Below are 7,838 nucleotides of genomic sequence, written 5' to 3' on the forward strand. Positions count from 1 at the left end.
AGTCAGTACAATAAGGTGGCTTGTCCAGAACCTAGGGTGGGTTTGGTTGAAGATGATTACTTGAGTTGGCACCATACTGTAGTAAAAAGCAATTACATTTTTTTTTTTAAATCCTAGGTTTTTGGAGAATTTAATAAATACCAATGTCAAGCCCCAACCCTGACCAACAGAGTCAGAATCTCTGAGAACAGAGCCGAGGTTGAGAACCACTGTTCTGTGCCAATCATGGAAATCCTGTTCCATGCTCTCATGGACTCCCTTCCTTGTAGCTAGGAGTGGTCATGTGACCCAATGTTGGCCAATGAGGCCTAAGCAAAAGACTGGAGAGGAGAAAGGATGTGGAGAATTTTTTGCTTTCTTGAAAAAGGGGAAGACATAGTCTTCTTTTCCCCTGTGGATGAGATCCTTGGAGTTCTCACTCTCTAGAGACCTTGAGGCAAGAAAGATAAAGGCTAATATGCTAAGGATATCAGAACAAAAAGAAAGAGTCTGGGTTCCTGATGGCATCACTGAGCAGGTAAACCTGCTCTTGTAATGTGAGAAAAAATAAACCCTATTTCTTTACATCATTGTTAGTTTGAGTCTCTGTTACTTACAGTCTTACTCCTGAGGCATATGCAAAGGTCCCAGCTCAGTGCTGAGTGAGTCCTTGGGCATTTCACAATGAAAGATACATATCTTAGTGTCCATATGTGTTCTTAAGCACGTGCACATACCTTCTCATTCAAATCCAGGAAAGAAAATCCCTCCACACTCCCTTCCCAGCCATGTTATTCTATGTGTGCTATAATCTAAGGCCTGGGATCCTTAGTAAGTCCCCCAAAGAGGAAAGATGGGTGAGGCAGCAGGGAATTTACCTGTCCCCTGTGGCTTTATTGTTACCCAGTAACCCCAAATCTTGGTTCCAGATTCCCCAGCCCACATCCCGTGGAGATTATCAAACTCAGGACAGCTGGAGTTGGGGCAGGAGCTTGAGCTCACTCTGGAAATTGGAGGATTGAATAAGGAGAATGGGTAGTGGGTGGCAGCTACCGCTGCAGGTGCTTCCCCTCTTACCACACGTGCAGCTCTGCACACCTGACCTCTCACCCTGGCTTCCCAGGCCTTCTCCCACAAAGAGAATTAGGAAACTTCCAGTTAGAAGGAACTGAGGACTGGGCTGGCCTGATCCTGGACCTGGGTGAGGTAAGCTGGTCTGAGACCCTCCTCAGGACTGAGGACAGGGGCAGTGATTCACCAATAACACAGGTGGATCCCTACTATAACTCTCACTTGAGGAACTACAGAGGTAAGGAATGAATAATCACATCTGGGTTTTGCACAGTCACAGGTAGCGATATAGACCTTCTGTTCCGGAGTCCTTATCAGTAGGTGGATTCACTGTAGACGATCACACTTTCTTCCCCATCACACTATATGCTCCTGAATTGCCACTTCCTTCCATTTCCTCCAGTAAGACTTCTCTGAAATACACATTTATTTTACAATCTGTCCAAGGAAGGTATATCCGCTAGGGTTGTGTTAGGTTAAAAACAAAATCCTAAGTCAGAGAAATTATTTAATGTTTCAGTCCCCCCTACCCCTTCTTTCCTCCTCTTTCTCCCTTCCATTCTTCCTAAGCATAGATTATCCAAAACTGGCTTTTAATTTGGGCCCTCAAGGATTTCTTTGAACCAGGGGCTGAAACAAATTAGAATTCAAGAATGAAAATATGTGGACTATTAGAAAGCCCTTGGAATTTGAAGTTTAAAAGCCTGAATTCTGGTCCTAAACAGGCTGTTTATAGAGGGACCTAGAGCAAAATCTGCTTTAAGCCTCTGTTTCCTCATCTGTAAAATGAATTTAATAATAACAGCCACCTTACAGGGTAGAAGAAAGCATGAAGTGATATCACATAGATAAAAGTGCTTCCTGAGAAAGAGAAAAAAAAAGTGCTTCCTGGCTTCCACCTGTCTTGCTGCAGTTGGTCCATTTTCTGCTTCTAAGCAATCAGAGGCATACCCCCGCTGTTAACTGGTCAGACCTCCACACTAAGTTGCCATTCCCTCACCCAAAGCTGGGCGGATGGAGCTGCCCAAGGAGCCCTGTGCTCAGGCGCCATGCCAACACTGGCACTGAACAGGGCACAGACCCCAGCCTGTGTGTTCCTGGGAGGTAGTGCCCCTGACTGTGGCTCTTCTAGAATTCAACAAGACCTAGAAGGGGAAGGCTGGAAGAAGTCCAGAGGCCCGACCCCCACGTCCCTGCATTTTCTGAAGTTTCTCCTTTGAACACATTCCTTTATTTATTGGGACTCATTTAACCTCAGCCATATCATTTATTTGATAACTGTCACTCAGCCTGCTCTGGCATTAACCTCATAATCCTATTGATTTTCTCCAAGCTAGTTGGGGGCCTTCTCAACTTCTCCTTGGGCCAGCTGGGGCTGATTCCCAGTTCCGGTCATTACCGAGAAAGAGGCCCCAGACGGGTAAGGACCTGACTGGAGGACCATCTGGGGGTTCCTTGTTCCCACCTTGGCCCTTCGGGGCTGCGAGGGACAAGATTGATGAGGCCCTGGTTGCTTGAGGGTGAGGTAAGGCGGCTGAGCGCTCACCTACACCACAAGGAGTTCCCTGACTGGCTACTGAGGCCGTCTTTCAGCACAAAAGACCTGCACTTCACCAATCGCAGTTTCGCTTGGCCAGGAACCCCGCCTCTGTCCGCCATCTTGGATTCCGGAGGGCCCAATCACTGCGGGGGAAGCAGGGAGGGAGGGGCCGAATCTGCAGCTGGCACCCAAGTGGCCACAGGCTTGTGCCTTCTCGCCATCTGCAGCCCGAGTCTGGCCCATCACAAGTTGTGGCTGCAGCTCCCAGACACCACCCCTGCCCGTTGCCAAGGGATTAGTGTCCGTCTGTCGTTTGGGACAGCCTTGGTGGGGGTTGTCCCAGATCAGGGCCTCCCCTTCGCCATTCCCCAGGACCACTCTCTCAAGAGTCCAGCTTGGGCAGAAGGGATTGTGTTGGGGGGTCCAACAGCCTGGGGTGCTGTCTCTCCCAGAGCTGAGTGGGGTGACGGGAGTCCCCTTCCCCACCAGGCCTGAGCCACATGTGCTGGGAAGTTCATTTCCCCTTGTTTTGCAGAACGGGCTCAGGGATTGACCCCAGGAGTGACCCCAGTGTCAGGAGGTATTAATGATCTCCATACGGGCAATAAACAGGCAGACCGGCTGGCTTGGTATGGAGGTGCCCTTGAATGGGGCCGCCTTTTTAGCCTCACATTCGCTGGAGGGTAGAGGCTTGATTAGCGAGGGCTCCCTCATCTGTCTCTCCTCCCCCAAACATCCTTGAGCTCCATGGGTACGTGGTTGGAGACACTGGAGACCTCTGGCTGGTTTCTCTGCTCCTTGTAGGCCTCCTCAAGAGGCAGCCTCTTCAGGTGTCTGCTCAGCCATTTGTCCACTTCAAACAGGACTTCCAGCTTGCTCCTGGTAAAGTCTCTCTTGTTTTTAAAAGCCTCCAAAGGCCAAATCCATGCATTCTGAGTCACCTCCCTTTTTTGTCTACAAGAACCCAGGAACAAGAAGACCTTCCTCTTCTATAACTTAAATCTCTCCAAGCCCTGTTTTCCCAAAGAGCAAAGGGAATAAGTAGGTGGTTACCTGCCTTTGGTGCGGGTGGGCAGTCTTTAGCCACTGCCTAGACTATGAAAAACACAATCTGATTTATCACATCTCCCTCCAAATTCATTTCCATCAGGTTCGTTACTTGTTCTAGGTGTGTGACTTAACCTCCCAGTCTCATGGGATAGACAGACTTGTAAACAAGTGCAGTAATAAAACAGGCCCAGGGCTATAATCTATTTCTATATTGAGTGTTATGAGACTACAAAAGAGGGAATAACCAATTCACCCTACCTTGTTCCACAGGGTTCCATGAGGAGATGACATCTGAGGCCATCTTTGAAAGATGAATATGTATGGGATCCTGAGGGATAGAGGATGTGAAAAGGGACTCCCAGGAGAGGGGAAGCACAAGTACAAAGGCACAAAGGGCATATCTGAGGAGCAGCGGGGCTGCAGTGGTGGAAATGAAGCTTTGTAGAAAGGTAAAGTTTGGAAAGGGTCCTGTAAACCCTGTTAATAACTTTATCTAGACAGCCATTGCAGGACACTGAGCTCCACAGAGACAGCACCAGGGCAAGTGAGAGCCAAACAGGTACTAGGTAACTCTGAGCCTCGCTGAGGAAAAATAATTAAACACGGGCAAGGAGAGCCTAAGAAACTGAGAGGCAAAATGTCGTCATATGCATCCTTTGTGCAAACTTGCTGGGAGAAGCACAAGAAGAAGCACCCAAATGCTTCAGTCAGCTTCTTGGAGTTTTCTATGGACCATGTCTACAAGGAGAAAGGAAAATTTGAAGACATGGCGAAGGTGGACAAGGCCCATTGTAAGAGACATGAAAACCTGTCTCTCTTATAAAGGGGAAACAAAAAAGAAGTTTAAGGATCCCAATGTACCCAAGAGGCTTCCTTTGGCCTTTTTCTTATTTTGTTCTGAGTTTCACTCAAAAAATCAAAGGAGAACACCTGGGTCTATCCATTGGTGGTGTTGCAAAGAACCTGGGAGAGATGTGGAATAACACTGCAGCAGATGACAAGCGAGCAGCCTTATAAAAGAAGGCTGAAGGGAAAATATAGAAAGGATATTGCTGTCTACTGAGCTAAAGGAAAGCTGATGTAGCGAAAAAGAGAGTCATCAAGGCTGAAAAAAGCAAGAAAAAGAAGGAAGATGAGGAAGATGAAAAGGGGGAGGAGGAGAAAGATGAAGATGATGATGAATAAGTTGGTTCTTTCTAAATTTTTTTTTCTTGTCTTGTCTATAAAGCATTTAACACCCCTGTACACAACTCACTCCTTTTTAAGAAAAAAATTGAAATGTAAGGCTGTGGAAGATTTGTTTTAAAACCATACAGTGTCTTTTTCTGTATAGTTACGCTGCTGAATGTGTCTCTAGATAACCCTGTCCTGGTGGTATTTTCAATGGCTGCTAACCTTGCGTGATACAGCGTGGGGATGTAAATTGGCATGGAAATTTTTTTTTTTTTTCGGTACGCAGGCCTCGCACTGTTGTGGCCTCTCCCATTGTGGAGCACAGGCTCCGGACGCTCAGGCTCAGCGGCCATGGCTCACGGGCCCAGCCGCTCCGCGGCATGCGGAATCCTCCCGGACCGGGGCACGAACCCGTGTCCCCTGCATCAGCAGGCGGACTCTCAACCACTGCGCCACCAGGGAAGCCCACGGCATGGAAATTTAAAGTAGGTTCTTGCTGGTACACAATACAAATGAGTTATGTATGGGGATAATTTCTTCATCTTCAGTTGTCTCTGATGAAGCTTATATACGAAGTAATTGTTGTTCTGTTAACCGAATACCACTCTGTAATTGCAAAAAAAAAAAAAAGTTGCAGCAATTTTGTTGACAATCTGAATGCCTCTAAGTAAATACAGTTTTTTAAAATTAGTATTGTCCTTTTCCAAGGTCTGAAACTTTCCTTATTGAGAGGAAGCTTGTATTTTGCCTTTGCCCATTTTGGATCACATGAACTATTACAGTGTTTGTCTTTTCAATATAGTTAGCTGATAAAAAGCTTTTGTCTACACACCCTGCATATGATGAGGGTAATAAAAGTTGAAATGAGACCCAAAAAACTCCACAGACTCCCCCCCCAAAACCAAACCAAAACAAAAACAACAGCAAAAACTTTATCTAAGGGCAATGGGAAGCCATAAATGGTTTTTAGCAGGAAATGGTTCTGGACTGATCAGATTTGTGTTTTAGACAATTATTGCTGGTAGGGTGGGAAGATTTGGGAGTGAGGGAGAGTAGCAAGGAGACCAGTTGTGAAGGCAGGGAAATTATTCAAAGGATATTTGGGAGAAGTGGAGTAGGAAAGAGGCTGGAGTTTAGGATGTCTCTGGGCAGGAATATGGTAGACATTTCTGATTTTGCACGTCCTGGGTCCACTCCTCGTTTTCAGGTTCAGAACCCCAATTTAGTTTTAGGGGAAAGAATCATTGCCATTGGTAAAGTTTGGTGGGAAGAGTTTCAGTGAAGGCGCTCTGCCCATCCCCAGCCAAGAGCATGTTAGATGCTTTCTCCCTAGAATTCTAATCTTGAGCGTAAGGGCGGAAAGAATGGAGGCAGAGGAGCTGAATCATCCTTTTTGGGTCTCAGCTTCCTTACGCATACAGTTGATCTAAGCTTCAACCAACACTGCGTGGTAAGCAACATTCCTTTTTTTAAAAATTTATTTTATTGAAGTACAGTTGTTTTACAATGTTGTGTTAGTTTCCGCTGTACAGCAAAGTGATTCAGTTACACATATATATATTCTTTTTCAAATTCTTTTCCATTATGGGTTATCACAGGATATTGAATATAGTTCCCTGTACTATACAGTAGGACCTTGTTGTTTATCCATTCTATATGCAATAGTTTGTATCTGTTCATCCCAAACTCCCAGTCCATCCCTCACCCATACCCCTTCACCCTTGGCAATATGGTAGGTAACATCCTTATTCTAGATTCTCCAGTCTTCATGCCCTGAAGGAGCCATTCACCTGCACCCACCACTCAGCTCCCCAGAGCTGCTCCGGCCTCCGTCATTTCTGAGCCTGGATTTTGAGGCTTCGCTTCAAGTTGGTGAGTTGCTTCATCCTTCCAGTAAACCCCTCTCTGCTTAAGCCAGACAGGTGCATTTCAACAGCTTTGACAACAGAACCCTATCTGGTCCTGAGGACATTAAGTGAGAGAAGAGGCAGTGGGTGTGGGCAGAAATAAGTTTAGTTTTAGTCGTGACAGGACTTTAGTTGGAAATGCAGGGGCTGAAGATTTGGGACACATCAGTACGCAGTGGGGTTCACACTGTCGCTCATGAGGCCACTAAGGGAGAAGTTATTTAAAAAAAAGAAAAGAAGGAGTCCAAGAAGAGAATCTGGAGGATGTGGAAAAGAAGATAGGAAACCAGCAAAGTGACCCAAGAAGAATCAGTTAAAGGGCTGGCCAAGAAGGGGTGCAGTCCTGGCAGAAAAAGAACTTTTTCAGAGCAAGGGAGAGGTCAGTATAGTGTAAAATACCAGCAAGAGTGTCAAGGAGGAGAATGTAAATGATTGGCAAGGGGAGCACTAGGGACGTTAGAAAGAGCAGACTGAGGGCGGGGGAGAGAAGAGACTACCTCCCTCCCAGACTGTTGGAGGCTCAGATGAGCTGGCTTTGGTGAACTGGGAGGGGGCCACCAAATAAGAAGCTTGCACTCTGATTTCCCGGGGCTTCTGGAAAGAGCAGTAGTGCTTGCCTCCTGTACCATCCTCCCCTCTCACGGGCATTGACAAAAATATGCTGGCAAGTCCCTACACCCAACTGGAGCCCTCACCCACCCAGAGGGCCTGTCCTGGGGAGCTCTGTCTCAGTCACCTAGGAGCCCAGGGCCCAGCTGAGAGGCTGGAGACAACCCTGCCGTGGCCCTGGGTTCCTGCAGTGGACTCTCCTTCACAGCCCACCCTTCCACCCCGCTGTCACTAGCGTCCAAACTCATGCAACTCATCGTCTGCCATTAAAGCCCTCCAAGACCAACTCCAAACCCCCTTCCACCCCCGTCCCGCTTCTCAGAAACCAAAGTTCCCTGAACACAGCTCTCTCGAAATGGCCTACACAGTCCTGTTTCTGCACCTTTGTTCACACGACACCCCTTCTCTCCTTTGATCTCCTGCCTACACGCACACTTCACAGTTTCCGAAGCATCTTCACGTACCTGTGTTCACAACAGCGCTGAGGAGTAGGAAAGGAGGAAGTGGTA

General features: G+C 47.1%; 1 pseudogene; it reads left to right on the forward strand.

Moving 5' to 3' along the window:
* The first annotated feature begins 2,548 nt into the window (after nt 1-2,548).
* On the forward strand, nt 2,549-4,825 carry LOC112408038 (putative high mobility group protein B1-like 1; annotated as a pseudogene).
* Nucleotides 4,826-7,838: the final 3,013 nt, after the last annotated feature.

This window comes from Neophocaena asiaeorientalis, unplaced genomic scaffold (assembly GCF_003031525.2).
Source record: "Neophocaena asiaeorientalis asiaeorientalis breed wild unplaced genomic scaffold, Neophocaena_asiaeorientalis_V1.1 scaffold327, whole genome shotgun sequence".
Taxonomy (NCBI): Eukaryota; Metazoa; Chordata; class Mammalia; order Artiodactyla; family Phocoenidae; genus Neophocaena; species Neophocaena asiaeorientalis.